This window comes from Phyllobates terribilis, unplaced genomic scaffold, assembly GCF_046119375.1.
Source record: "Phyllobates terribilis strain yellow unplaced genomic scaffold, ASM4611937v1 Scaffold_4__5_contigs__length_816908805, whole genome shotgun sequence".
Taxonomy (NCBI): domain Eukaryota; kingdom Metazoa; phylum Chordata; class Amphibia; order Anura; family Dendrobatidae; genus Phyllobates; species Phyllobates terribilis.
Genome location: NW_027362764.1, coordinates 326,899,508 through 326,914,925, shown reverse-complemented (window position 1 = coordinate 326,914,925; position 15,418 = coordinate 326,899,508). Strand labels below are relative to the sequence as shown.

The 15,418-nt window shown below is 43.2% G+C and overlaps 1 protein-coding gene across 7 annotated transcripts in view; it reads left to right on the top strand.

Annotated features, from left to right (window-relative positions):
• Window positions 1–15,418, top strand: part of LOC141265383 (triple functional domain protein-like) — a 1,868,493-nt gene that overhangs the window by 133,316 nt on the left and 1,719,759 nt on the right. The gene's annotated exons all lie outside the window — the stretch shown is intronic.

Genomic DNA, 15,418 nt, shown 5'->3' with positions numbered 1-15,418 from the left:
CTTGTCTTGGTTTTATAAAAGTAGTGGCAGTCCCCTGACCGCTGTTGCTTTAAATCCTTGCGTGGGTCAGAGAAAACTAATCAGAGCTTAATCACAGCGTGCATAGAACAGTCCAGGGAGCTGCACGTATTGTAGCAAGTTGGCACAATGACTTAAGGTTCAGTCGCAGTCTTCTTGTCAGTTGTGGACATCCAATGTCAGTGGACCTGTGTGGTGGCCGGTCCGTGTGGCAGAAGAAGCTTCCTCCGCTGTATGAGTGAGGACTGGTGGCATGGTGCAGAGGGGGGAGGGGCAGGGTCCCGGCCGGAGACCCGCCGCTCTCACCAATCTCTGTGTGTCGGCACTCGGCAGTGCCGTAGAGGACCTGCACGCTTGTGCACACTGGCTGCTTGAGGGCCTGCGTGGTGTCACGTCACGTGGGTGAGTACCGGTACGGTGGCCTAGGGGGATCAGAAAGGCTGACACATTTCGGAAACTCTGGTTTCCTTCTTCAGAGCTGATCCCTAGGCACTTGTGGGTCCTTTTTCTAGGTCTATGGGTGGGAGTGTACCAATGGGCAGGTAGCTGTCACTTTTTTTTTTTTTCTTCTTTATGACTGTCAATCTTTATTAAACGCAAACAGTTCAATTTCTGAGTTCAAACCTCTAGGTTTTAGAGAGTCAAACATAAAGATCCATTTACTCTCAACCCGAGACATTTGTTTCAGGTAATCACCTTTCCTTCATTGTTTTGGCACCTTTTGTATAGCTGTCACCACGGTTCCTGCTATGGAACCCCCATGTTTTTCAGGATAGTGTTTTGAGAGTGGGTGTCCGTCAAACTTGTTGGTGATATTCCGTAGGTGTTTCTTAATACGCTTGTTCATGGGGCGTTTCGTTCTGCCTACGTATAGTTTTTTGCACGGACATTTTAAGCAATAAATTACCCCCTCTGTTGTGCATGTAATAAAATCTGGTATGGTATGTGTTACATCTCTTTCGGTTGTTATTATTTTTTGGTTTTTTCATATTTAGTATTTTGCATATTGTGCATTTTTGACATGGGAAGAAGCCGCAGATATCTTTAGTAAAAGAGAGGGTTCCATTTTTTTTTGGGGGGGGGGGTGAGTTTTGGACTGTGGGGGCCACAAGATTTCCCAGGTTGCATGCTTTCTTGTATATAAAGCGTGGGTTGTTTGGGAGTTTGTCACCGATAATCTTATCATTTTGTAGGATACTCCACTGTTTTTTAATGATTCTCTTTAGTAAATGTGTATTGGAGTTATAGGGTGTTATAATGGGTACATTCAAATCATTAGATGCTACCTGAATCCTTCTAGTGGGGCACTCTAGAATGTTATCACATGGGATTTGTTTTACTAGATTTTTGGTTGAGGTGAGGAAATGGGGGTCATATCCTTTATTTTGGAATTTGGTGGTTAGTACTCCTGATTCCTCCTCAAAGTAATTGATATCTGAACAGTTTTTTATATATATTTTTCATCTTGAAAACGTCAGACAACTGTGGTAGTTGTCCTCTCTTGCAGCAGATATAGGGCATACCCATTAGTGCCACCATTGCACTGAATTGTTTTCTAACCCCATTTTATACCACTCTTGGAGGCTGCTCCAAGAGTCCAAAACTACACTCCCCCCCCTTTCCCCCCCCCCCCAAAAAAAAAAAAAATGGAACCCTCTCCTTTACTAAAGATATCTGCGGCTTCTTCCCATGTCAAAAATCCACAGTATGCTAAAAACTAAATATGAAAAAACAAAAAGTAATAACCGAAAGAGATGTAACACATACCATACCAGATTTTATTACATGCACAACAGAGGGGGTTATTTATTGCTTAAAATGTCCGTGCAAAAAAATATACCTAGGCGGAACGAAACGCCCCATGAACAAGCTTATTAATGAACACCTACGGAATATCACCAACAAGTTTTCCGGACACCCACTCTCAAAACACTATCCTGAAAAACATGGGGGTTCCATAGCAGGAACCGTGGTGACAGCTATACAAAAGGTGCCAAAACAATGACGGAAAGGTGACTACCTGAAACAAATGTCTTGGGTTGAGAGTAAATGGATCTTTATGTTTGACTCTCTAAAACCTAGAGGTTTGAACTCAGAAATTGAACTGTTTGCGTTTAATTAAGATTGACAGCCATAAAGAAAAAAAAAAAGTGACAGCTACCTGCCCATTGGTACACTCCCACCCATAGACCTATAAAAAGGACCCACAAGTGCCTAGGGATCAGCTCTGAAGAAGGAAACCGGAGTTTCCAAAACGCGTCAGCCTTTCTGGTCCCCCTAGTCCACCGTACCGGTACTCACCCACGTGACGTGACACCACGCAGGCCCTCAAGCAGCCAGTGTGCACAAGCGCGCAGATCCTCTACTGCTCCGCCGAGTGCCGACACACAGAGATTGGGGAGAGCGGCGGGTCTCCGGCCGGGACCCTGCCCCTCCCCGCTCTGCACCATGCCACCAGTCCTCACTCATACAGCGGAGGAAGCTTCTTCTGCCAAACGGATCGGCCGCCACACAGGTCCACTGACAATGGATGTCCACAACTGACAAGAAGAGTGCGACTGAACCGTAAGTCATTGTGCCAACTTGCTACAATACGTGCAGCACCCTGAACTGTTCTATGCACGCTGTGATTAAGCTCTGATTAGTTTTCTCTGACCCACGCAAGGATTTAAAGCAACAGCAGTCAGGGGACTGCCACTACTTTTATAAAACCAAGACAAGCCACCCACTACTAGTGCTGCAGGAATTCTACCCCGCTCCACTCCAGCAAGGAACCCATTTGCTTTAACTACCCCTGGGTCCATAAATACACCCACCAGTGTTTAGCACCTTGCAACCACTAAATGCGGGTCTCCTCCTAAACAGCACCAGTCAGCAACAAATAAGTGACTCGACCTGTACACGTATATTCCACCACTGCTCTGTAGCAGTACTTGTTATAAAATACCACCATTTCCTAATAATCTTTTTCCCACTCCTTGTCACTAAATATAGGTGATTGCCTTCACTCCATAAGTGGAAGCCGCCCCCTTCTCTGCATCCAAACCTTTTAACTACAGTCGACCAACACAGGTACAAAAACCCGTTTTTCTCCCCCCTCCCTACCCTAGGCAACTAAGACCTCCCGTGTCTGAAGGAAAATCGACTCTTATTCCCTTGCAGTCTAACTGGAACGTGGATAACCCACACCTGACCGGACCCCTTCCCCAAAACCCTCCTACACCTCAGATCAGGTAACTAGATACCTCATTTTAAGAAGGCAACCTCTAAAACTTGCCACTAAACAATTCCCTTCCTTTTTTCCATATAAGGGGGACCCTCCGACCTGGTCATCAAAAAACCCTCCAGGAAGCTCATAACTGCCTCTCAACCAGGAAAAACTTCTAGGGCTCCCATCCTCACTATTTTCCCTCCTCCCATTGCTTTTAGCCTATTAGGCACCTTTTAAAACAATGATTTTTAACTTGTAACCTACGTATTTAATAAAATTGGCCAATTTTAACATCTTCATTGTTATTTCTTGCCACATACCCTATACACTAGCGCAAATTGTTTTATATAAATTTTTCACCATATAATAAAATATACACTGCTCAAAAAAATAAAGGGAACACTCAAATAACACATCCTAGATCTGAATGAATGAAATATTCTCATTAAATACTTTGTTCTGTACAAAGATGAATGTGCTGACAACAAAATCACACAAAAATCATCAATGGAAATCCAATTTATTAACCAATGGAGGCCTGAATTTGGAGTCACTCCCAAAATTAAAGTGGAAAAAACACACTACATGCTGATCCAACTTTGATGTAATGTCCTTAAAACAAGTCAAAATGAGGCTCAGTATTGTGTGAGGCCACCACGTGCCTGAATGACCTCCCTACAATGCCTGGGCAACCGCCTGATGAGGTTGCGGATGCTCTACTGTGGGATCTCCTCCCAGACCTGGATGAAAGCATGCGCCAACTCCTGGACAGTCTGTGGTGCAACGTGACGTTAGTGGATGGAGCGAGACATGATGTCCCAGATATGCTCAATCTGATTCTTTTCTGGGGAACGGGCGGGCCAGTCCATAGCTTCAATGCCTTCATCTTGCAGGAACTGCTGGCACATTCCAGCCACATGAAGTCTGGCATTGTCCTGCATTAGGAGAAACCCAGGGCCAACCATACCAGTATATGGTCTCACAAGGGGTCTGAGGATCTCATCTCGGTACCTGTTGGCAGTCAAGCTACCTCTGGCGAGCACATGGAGAGCTGTGCGGCCCTCCAAAGAAATGCCACCCCACACCATTACTGACCCACTCCCAAACTGGTCATGCTGAAGGATGTTACAGGCAGCAGATCGCTCTCCACGGCGTCTCTAGGCTCTGTCACATGTGCTCAGTGTGAACCTGCTTTCATCTGTGAAGAGCACAGGGCGCCAGTGGCGACTTTGCCAATCCTGGTGTTCTGTGGCAAATGCCAAGCATCCTGCACGGTGTTGGGCTGTGAGCACAACCCCCATCTGTGGACGTCTGGCCCTCATACCACCCTCATGGAGTCTGTTTTTAACCGTTTGTGCTGACACATGCACATTTGTGGCCTGCTGGAGGTCATTTTGCAGGGCTCTGGCAGTGCTCCTCCTGTTCCTCTTTGTACAAAGGCGGAGGTAGCGGTCCTGCTGCTGGGTTGTTGCCCTCCTACGGATCCCTCCACGTCTCCTGGTGTACTGGCCTGTCTCCTGGTAGCTCCTCCAGCCTCTGGACACTACGCTGACAGACACGGCAAACCTTCTTGCCACAGCTCACATTGATGTGCCATCCTGGATGAGCTTGACTACCTGAGCTTTTTCTGTGGGTTGTAGAGTCCATCTTATGCCACCACGAGTGTGAAAGCACAACCAAAATTCAAAAGTGACCAAAACATCAGCCAGAAAGCATTGGTACTGAGATGTGGTCTGTGGTCCCCACCTGCAGAACCACTCCTTTATTGAGTGTGTCTTGATAATTGCCAATCATTTCCATCTATTGTCTATTCCATTTGCACAACAGCATGTGAAATTGATTGTCAATCCGTGTTGCTTCCTTAGTGGACAGTTTGATTTCACAGAAGTTTGATTTACTTGGAGATATATTCTTTTTGTGTTCCCTTTAATTTTTTGAGCAGTGTATATAACAAAAGGACCAAAGAAGATGTAGGGATCTAAGGATCTTTCTAACCCGAAGGTCAACAAGGAGCGACTATGCACACATGCAACAAATCCAATATTAGATCACCCTACCACAAGTGTGTAAATAAATATATTCAGTATCAACAGATAATCACACCGTAGAGAAATAAGACCAGAGGTCTGTAACAACAAAGGAATATATATATTGGAGGGCCGTTATCCTACAATATTATCGCTCAGCCCCAAATGGATTGTGATCACTGTAGAAAGTAACAGAATGCCTGCTACACCCAAAAATACTCATAGGTGTAACCATAATCATTGGTTAATATACATAACCATAGAAAATATGTGCAAGCTAAGATCACACATTAGCACTAGTATGGCAATCCTTAAAGCCTAAGATGCCAATTATGAAAATAACAGTGCTTATATAAAAAAGAGTATACAGTTGTGCTCAAAAGTTGACATACCCCAGCAGAATTTTTGCTTTCTTGGCCTTGTTTCAGAGAATATTAATGATAACAAAAAAACTTTCTCCACTCATGGTTATTGGTTGGGTGAAGCCATTTATTGTCAAACTACTGTGTTTTCTCTTTTTAAATCTTAATGACAACCAAAAACATCCAAATGACCCTGATCAAAAGTTCACATACCCTGTTGAAATTGGCCTGATAACATGCGCAGAATTTGACACAAATCGATTTGAATGGATACTAAAGGTATCATCCTCTCCAGTGACCAGTTTCCTTGTAATCAGTGTGTGTGCATAAAAGCTGAGTGAGTTGCTGGGATCCAGATAGACTCTTGCATCTTTCATCCAGCCACTGATGTTTCTGGATTGTGAGTTATGGGGAAAACGAAAGAATTGTCAACTGATCTACAGGAAAAGGTAGTTGAACTGTATAACACAGGAAAGGGATACAAAAAGATATCCAAGGAATTGATCATGCCAGTCAGCAGCGTTTAAACTGGGATTAACAAATGGAATATCAGGGACTCTGTAAATACCAAACCACGGTCAGGTAGGCCATCAAAGATTTCCGCCACAACTGTCAGGAAAATTGTTCGGGATGCAAAGAAAAACCCACAAATAACATCTGCTGAAATTCAGGACGCTCTGAAAACTAGCGGTGTGGCTGTTTCAAGCTGCACAATAAGGAGGCCCTTGAATAAAAATGGGCTGCATGGTCAAGTCGCCAGAAGAAAGCCAATACTGCGCAAATAAGAAGGAAAGAATTGTGCAGTGTTAATGAAGCGCTAGAACAAGTAGACAGGGGATGAGGTTATATCACACAAACCTTTTATTGTTTAGTATGCTCTCTAACGCCACGACGCGTTTCGATAGTAGAAGCTATTTTCCTCAGGTAGATTAGAGAGCAAATGAAAGAGCAACGATTATATAGGGTAGGTGCACCAATCTAAGGACACTCACAATTATGGCAACATAGGAAATACAAAACAGGAAGTAAAAAAAAAAGGAAGTAAAAGAAATGAATATCTTATAAATATGAATATAAAAACTACATTAGATCAAAAGGTTAAAAAAGAGCATAAAAGATGCCACAGTATGCCCAATAGTGTCATGATGTACTAAAAACAGGGCTTATAAATTAAAATATAAAATTAATAAAAAAAAAAAAAATGAATAAAAACTAGTAATGCATGAATAAGAACCAAGAGAGAAATAGGGTTAATGAATTGCATTCTCTATTGTTAAATGAAGGTCCTCAGGGGACAGAGTGCCCAATACTGCGCAAATGTCACAAAGTGTCTTGCCTTAAATACGCCTTACAGCACAGAGACCAGCCTAAAATCTTCTGGATCAAGGTAATTTGGAGTGATGAGACCAAAATTTAACTTTTTGGCCACAACCATAAACTTTTACATTTGGAGAGAAATCAACAAGGCCTATGATGAAAGGAACACCATTCCTACTGTAAAGCACAGAGGTGGATCACTGATGTTTTGGGGATGTGTGAGCTACAAAGGCACAGGAAACTTAGTAATAGTTGAAGGAAAGATTTATGCCGCACTTTATCAGCAAATACTGGAGGCAAATTTGCACTCATCAGCCCGGAAGCTGAACATGGGACCTACTTGGACATTCCAACATGACAGCGATCCAAAACACAAGGCCAAGTCAACCTGTCATTGGCTAAAGCGGAACAAAGTGAAGATTCTGGAGTGGCCATCTCAGTCTCTTGACCTCAGTATCATTGAGCCACTCTGGGGAGATCTCAAGCACGCAGTTCATGCTAGACAGCCCAGAAATTTACAGGAACTGGATGCTTTTGCCAAGAAGAATGGGCAGCTTTACCATCTGAGAAAATAAAGAACCTCATCCACAACTACCACAAAAGACTTCAAGTTGTCATTAATGTTAAAGGAGTCAATACACGGTATTAAGAACTGAGGTGTGTGAACTTTTGATCAGTGTCATTTGGATATTTTTGGTTGTCATTAAGGTTTAAAAAGAGAAAACACAGTAGTTTTGACAATAAATGGCTTCACCCAACCAATAACCATGAGTGGAAAAAAAGTTGTTTTGTTATCATTCATATCCTCTGAAACAAGGCCAAGAAAGCAAAAATTCTGCCGGGTATGTCAACTTTTGAGCACAACTGTATATAGCAAAACAGCCACACTGTAATACTTTGGAAGTGCATTGAGCTGTAGGGTGCATTGCTGTAAAAGGGAAGAAAAAAAAAAAAAACTCTTTAAATCTTCTTCCTAGCGAGTGTGAACGAGCTGAGTGTGACCGGAGCGTAAGTGCAAACGAAAGTAAGTGTGTGACTTGTTTTTCAGTGAAGAGGTATTTGGGAATCCTGCAGAAAATACCTGTGTGAATTGCTGTGAGTTGCTGAATTGTGACCTGCTGAGTGCTTTTCTACCTGTTAGGTTTTAAAAAGCCCAATAAAACTAATTTTCTCACTACAGTTTTACAGTTTCTTAGTTTACTACCTGTGTATTTAAGGGTTAACTACATTTCACTAAAATCCTGAGGTGTAGCTATACTCACAAGGAGTTAATTAAGGGGAGGGGTCATAATTAAGGGTTTATAAGGGGCAGCTGGTTGGGGCATCCAGTCCTTTGGAAGTGCATTGAGCTGTAGGGTGCATTGCTGCAAAAGGGGAAAAAAAAACACCTCTTTAAATCTTCTTCCTAGCAAGTGTGAACGAGCTGAGTGTGACTGGAGCATAAGTACAGACGGAAGTATGTGTGTGACTTTTTTTTCTGTGACTTTGGATTCAGGGAGTTTGGAAGGGATGGATTTGGACTGAATTGCTGTCTGTATTTTATTAATTCTTTTTCTTTTCTTTTTACTTAACATTCTGTCTAGTGCAATCCCCATTAGGAAATGAGCTCCATTATTGGCAATGCTATCCAGTGTACATCTTGCCACATGTATACAATCCTTGAACAGCCGGTCGGGGTTGCATACTGCGGTGCGAGATGTGTGCGAGATGTGTGCACGTTGTGCGTTTGGAAGCCCAGGTACTGGATCTAAATGAGCAGCTGGCAACACTGAGATCCACTGACAATATGGAAAGGAGTCTGCTGCTCACTGAGCATCTGCTCACTGGGGTAGATGTGGGGGAGTGTGGTAGTAGGGATCTGCAGGACAGTGAGGCAGCTAGCTGAATGACAGTTAGAAGAGGAGGGGGTAGAGGGAAGAGTGCCAGGGAGGCTAGTCCTGATCTGGCACACCCCAATAAGTTTGCAAAGTTGGCAGATGAGGGGGGTGACGGTACAGGGGTAGCACTGCTGCAGCAAGGCATGTCCCCTGAAAGCCAGAGGAGTGTCAGCTCCAGTAAGGAGGGAAATAGGAGAGCAGGGCAGGCCAGGCAGGTGCTGGTAGTGGGGGACTAAATTATTAGGGGAACAGATAGGGCAATCTGTCACAAAGACAGGGATCGTCGAACAGTGTGCTGCCTACCTGGTGCTCGAGTCCGGCACATCGCTGATCGGGTTGACAGATTGCTGGGAGGGGCTCGTGAGGACCCTGCGGTCATGGTGCACATTGGCACAAATGACAAAGTTAGAAGTAGTTGGAAGGTCCTTAAAGATGATTTCAGGGAATTAGGCTGCAAGCTGAAAGCAAGGACCTCCAAGGTGGTATTCTCTGAAATACTACCTGTACCACATGCCACGCCAGAGAGGCAATGGGAGATTAGGGAGATAAATAAGTGGCTCAATAACTGGTGTAGGAAGGAGGGATTTTAGTTCCTGGAGAACTGGGCCGACTTCTCAGTTGGCTGCAGACTCTACGCTAGGGACCGGCTGCACCTCAATGTGGAGGGTGCAGCTGTGCTGGAGGAGAAAATGGCTTGAAGGTTGGAGGAGTGTTTAAACTAGGGATTGGGGGGGAGGGTGTTCATTTTATAAGTGGGGAAGATAGTGCGGACAGTGACCTGGCACAAATAAAGAAACTGGGGATGGGGTTAGAACAGTCAATAAAGTAAGAAGGAATAGAGGTACAGAGAAATACATAAAATGCATGTACACTAATGCCAGAAGCCTCACCAACAAAATGGATGAATTATAATTAATTTACAGGGCTATAGTCTGTTCAGAAATGACCGTACAAACAAGCGAGGGGGGGTGTGTGTTTATATGTAAAATCATCCTTAAAACCCATCTTGCGGGAGGATATATGTGAATCTAATGGAAATGTAGAGTCCCTGTGGGTGGAGATAAGGGGAGGGGGAAAAAATAATAAATTACTGATAGGGGTTTGTTATAAGTCTCCAAAAATAATGGAAGCAGCGGAGAATATCCTCATAAAGCAAATAGATGAAGCAGCTACTCAAGGAGAAGTCATTATTATGGGGGACTTCAACTACCCTGAAATACATTGGGGGACAGAAACCTGTAGTTCAAGCAAAGGTAATAGGTTTTTGACAACTATGAGAGACAAATTACCTTTCACAACTGGTTCAGGACCCAACAAGAAGGGGGGCACTGCTAGACCTAATATTAACCAATAGGCCAGACCGCATAACAAATATACGGGTTGGGGGTCACTTAGGTAATAGTGATCACAAAATAATAAGTTTTCATGTAATCTTTAATAAGACGTGTAGTAGAGGGGTTACAAGGACACTAAACTTCAGGAAGGCAAATTTCCAACGGTTGAGAGATGATCTTAGTGCAATAAACTGGGACAATATCCTGAGACATAAAGCTACACAAAGCAAATGGGAGACATTTATTAGCATCCTGAATAGGACCTGTGCACAATATACAGTACAGACCAAAAGTTTGGACACACCTTCTCATTTAAAGATTTTTCTGTATTTTCATGACTATGAAAATTGTACATTCACACTGAAGGCATCAAAACTATGAATTAGCACATGTGGAATTATATACTTAACAAAAAAGTGTGAAACAACTGAAAATATGTCTTATATTCTAGGTTCTTCAAAGTAGCCACCTTTTGCTTTGATGACTGCTTTGCACACTCTTGGCATTCTCTTGATGAGCTTCAAGAGAATTTTTTTCCCCAGTGTGGAGCTTAGTGTTTGCCACATGTTTTTTTTTTTGCCTTCCTCTAGATCAACATGTCAGGCTATGGGTTGAACTAGATGGACTTAGTCTTCCTTCAACATTAAAAACTATGTTACTATGCTACTTATGGGTTTTAGCTGTTATATAGCAAATTAGAACAGTCTCACCCAATCCTGCAGTGAAAGGTAGCTACACTCATCCTGGTGTGTATTCATACTTCAAGATTTCACCCAGTGGTCTCGTATAAAGATCGGAGGTAGGATGCTCCCTACTTCTTTCCTCTCATTTCAAGATTCCTCATGGGAGACTTCGGTGGGCTGGGGGGACATCACCACACACATCCAGCCCTCAGCCTCCTGTCTAGTCATGCCACTAGACCCAGAGCCACACTTACTCCTTACTTACTATATCTGATCATGTCGTCTGTCATGAAATTTTCTTGTTTAACTACTGAAAAGGAAAAGGAGTTTAGCAGATTGGCCTTTCCCTCATCTTCTTCCACCATTTCACCCGGACTATTTTTGAGGGGGCTAACACTATCATTTTTCAGTTTCTGCTATCATAAAAGCATACAGATGAATACTTAAGCAGAGCACCAAATAGAGCCCACCCCACAGGGCTCCCCGGAGCACGAGCATATCATTATCTTCAACTGAAAGTAAAGATTACGCAAGAACCACAGGACTTATTTCATCGATCAAGGTATCATTTTAATCAGTGTAATGTCACCCCCCTGACACTGTATGTAGTTTACTGAGCACATGATCCTGCTGACAGGTGTGCTTTAAACATGTGAAATGCATGGATTGCAGAATATTGCACTATATTGCCTTGAAAATCTTCTGGGTTGCTTTTGCAGTATGTTTGGGTCGTTGTCCATATGTACTGCAAATCGCTGTCCAATCAACCTTGCTACATTTGGTTGAATCTGAGCAGAAACTATAGCCCTGTACACTTCAGAATTCATCTGTCTGCTTCTGTCTTCAAACACATCATCAATAGACACTAGTGACCCAGTGCCATTAAAAGCCATGCATGTCCATGGCATCACACCTTGTTCACCATGTTCTACAGAGGATGTGGTGTGCTTTGGATCATGAGTCTTCCTAAGCCTTCTCCATACTTTCTTCTTCCTATTATTCTGATACAGGCTGATTTTAGTTTCATCTGTCCAAATAATGCTTATTCAGAGCTGGACTGGCTTTATATGTTGTTTCTATTTTTTAGGCTAATTAATGGTTTTGCACTATGTGGTGACCCCTCTGTATTTGTATTTGTTATCATGAAGTCTTCGCTTTATGGTATACTTGGGTACTGAAATGCCTACTTCCTGGAGACTGTTCTTCAGTTGGGTGGACATAGTGAAGGAGTTTTTCTTCACCATGGAAAGGATTCTGTTATCATCCACCACTATTGTTTTCCATGGACGACCAGGCCTTTTTGAGTTCCAAAGCTCATCAGTGATCTTTTTTTTTTTGTTTGCAGAACATCTCAAACTGTTGATTTGACCACACCTAACATTTCTGCACACTGATGAATGTCTTCTTTTTTTTCAGCCTAATAAGGGTTTGTTTTTCTTCCATTCAGAGCTCCTTTGACCGCATGTTGAGGATTTACAGAAGTAGCTTCCAAATGCAAATGCCACACCTGGAATCAGCTCCAGACCTTTTGCCTGCTTAAATGATGATGTATTAACCAGGAAATTGCCGGTGTAGCTCATTAACTCCTTTCTGACGAGGTAAGTAATGGTACGTTCCTATGCCCTGGACCTTATTGACCAGGGGCGTACCATTACCGACCAGCGATCGCCACCTGGTGTCTGCTGACTATGACAGCGGACACTCGGTACTATGTGCCATGAGCGGTCCCGCACCGCTCCCGGCACATTAACCCCCGAAATGCTGTGATCTAAGTCAATCGCTGTCAGTGCTGGGTCCCTATCGTTGCCATGGTGACCCGATGTCATCATAACGACATCCGGGTCACCAGGCATCAGGAAGTTAGATTGATCATGCGCAGTGCACAATCTATATAACTTGTATGTGCAGGGCCGACATACTGCATAGGACAAGGATGCAGCTGCATCCCTATATTATGCAAGCGATCAGTCTGCAAAAAATGAAAGTCCCATAGTGGGGCAAAGTGTAAATGTATAAGAAAGTGAAAAAAAAAAAAGTGAAGAAAAATTGGAAAAATATAAAATGAAAAAATAACCCCCCCCCAAAAAAAATATATATATATACTGTACCCATAAATAAATATTATAAAAAAAAAGAGAGCCTCCTCTCTCAAATTACACACACACACACACACACACACACACACACACACACACACACACACACACGAATTTCCACGATATGAGGTTTACACAGGAGACAGGAGCTGTCTCTAAGTAGAGGATGATGGTGGTGGTAGTAGTTTGTGCAACTGAGCCCCAGTCATGTAGAAGCCGTAAGAACTTAAATAGAAGTCTCTTTACGCATGATAATGGGGAAAATTTCTATATACAAAGAGTAGGGAATTGATGTACAGGGTTAAAGATTGCTGTGTAGCTGCAGACAGGCAGATCTCTGTAAACACTTGTTTCATTAAATCAGAATATTTCTTCCTCAGCGCTGTTCTTTGCTTCTGCCCTGAGTTTACTTCTCCTCCTAGATGTGCAATTGTAATCTTCCTAAAATGAAGGCTGTCAGCTTCCCTTATTTTATTAGTCCCCTTTTCAAGCACAGCAAAAAAAAAGCGTCTTTTAATGTCTGACAGCTGCCAAACCTAAAAACCCAGTATGAATCTGGTTTCACTGTAATCGCACCGACTCGAAGAATAAAGTCTTCTAATCACTTACACTACACAAGGAATGGCGTAAAAAATAAACTCTAGGATTAGAGTTACGGTTAGGATTAGAGTTACGGTTAGGATTAGAGTTACGGTTAGGATTAGAGTTACGGTTAGGATTAGAGTTACGGTTAGGATTAGAGTTACGGTTAGGATTAGAGTTACGGTTAGGATTAGAGTTACGGTTAGGATTAGAGTTACGGTTAGGATTAGAGTTACGGTTAGGATTAGAGTTACGGTTAGGATTAGAGTTACGGTTAGGATTAGAGTTACGGTTAGGATTAGAGTTACGGTTAGGATTAGAGTTACGGTTAGGATTAGAGTTACGGTTAGGATTAGAGTTACGGTTAGGATTAGAGTTACGGTTAGGATTAGAGTTACGGTTAGGATTAGAGTTACGGTTAGGATTAGAGTTAGGGTTAGGATTAGAGTTAGGGTTAGGATTAGAGTTAGGGTTAGTGTTGGGGTTAGGGTTAGTGTTGGGGTTAGGGTTGTGTTGACGATATGGCGACTAGTGTTGAGCACAAGCGCTCGCTATTTGAGTTTGCATTCGGTTCTCAAGTATGCACCGAGTATCATGGGTGCTTGAGTGACATGCTCGAGTCTCCGCCTCAGCTTCGCGGATGTTATGTAGCCAAAAAAAAAGACGCGGGGATTGCCTGCTATGCACTGGCAAATCCCTGCATGTTTTTTTTTTTGTGTCTAACATCTGTGAAACATGCGGGGTGAGGGTCGAACATGTCACTCGAGCTCTCGCGATACATGGTGCATACCCGAGTACCCGATGCAAACCCAAGTAGCGAACACTTGCTCTCCAGACTAATGACAAAATGTTCACTATACCCCTTGATAAAATTCTTGAGGGGTCTAGTTTCGAAAATGGGGTCACTTGTGGGGGGTTTCCACTGTTTAGGCATATCAGGGGCTCTTCAAACGGGACATGGCATCCGCTAATTATTCAAGCTAATTTTACATCCAAAAAGTCGAATGGCGCTCCTTCCCATCTGAACCCTGCTGTGTGCCCAAACAGTGGTTTTCCTCCACATATGGGGTGCTCAGAAGACATTGCTCAACACATTCTGTGGTCCATTTTTTCTGTTACCCTTGTGAAAATAAAAAAAATTTGGATCTAAATTAACATTGCGAAAAAAGTTAAATGTTCATTGTTGACTTCCACATTCCAAAAATTACAGTGAAGCACCTGAAGGGTTAATAAGCTTCTTGAATGTGGTTTTGAGCACTTTGAGGGGTGCAGTTTAGATGCAGCTAGGTTGCAGGATGCGGCTTTGGTTATATATTCGTATTTCTACCTTCTGACAGGTCGCTGTGCTTTCAGTAACCTGCCTTCTATTTTATATACTGCCTATGTGATTTGTGTCACACATGAAATTTACATGCTCCAAAATTGACCCCTTGATTGCCAAGAGATGCTACTGCGCGGGCGCCATTTTGCTAGAGGAAAAATTTGCCTGCAGCAATATTGCGCTGCACACGCGCAGTAGCGTCTCTCGGCAACTGAAAAATTCTATTGTGCCGGCGGTGGGTGCCATGTTGTTGCAGGCAAATTTCTTTCCTCTGGCAAATTGGCGCCAACGCGTGTGCAGTAACATCTATTGCTTGCCGAAAGATGCTACTGCGCAAGCGCCGCTACCAGCACCATTTTGTTGGGGAAAGACATTTTCCTGCAGCAAAATGGCCCCCGCCGCCCGCTCTTGCGCAGTAGCATTTCTCTGTTGCCGAGATCTGCTACTGTGCATATGCGGTGCAATATTGCTGCAGGCAAATTCTTTTTCTTCCAGCAAAATGGCTCCCGCGCATGCGCAGTAGCATCTCTGGCAATCGAGAGAAGCTACTGCGCATGCGTGGGCAGTGGAGGCCATTTTGGAGCATTTAA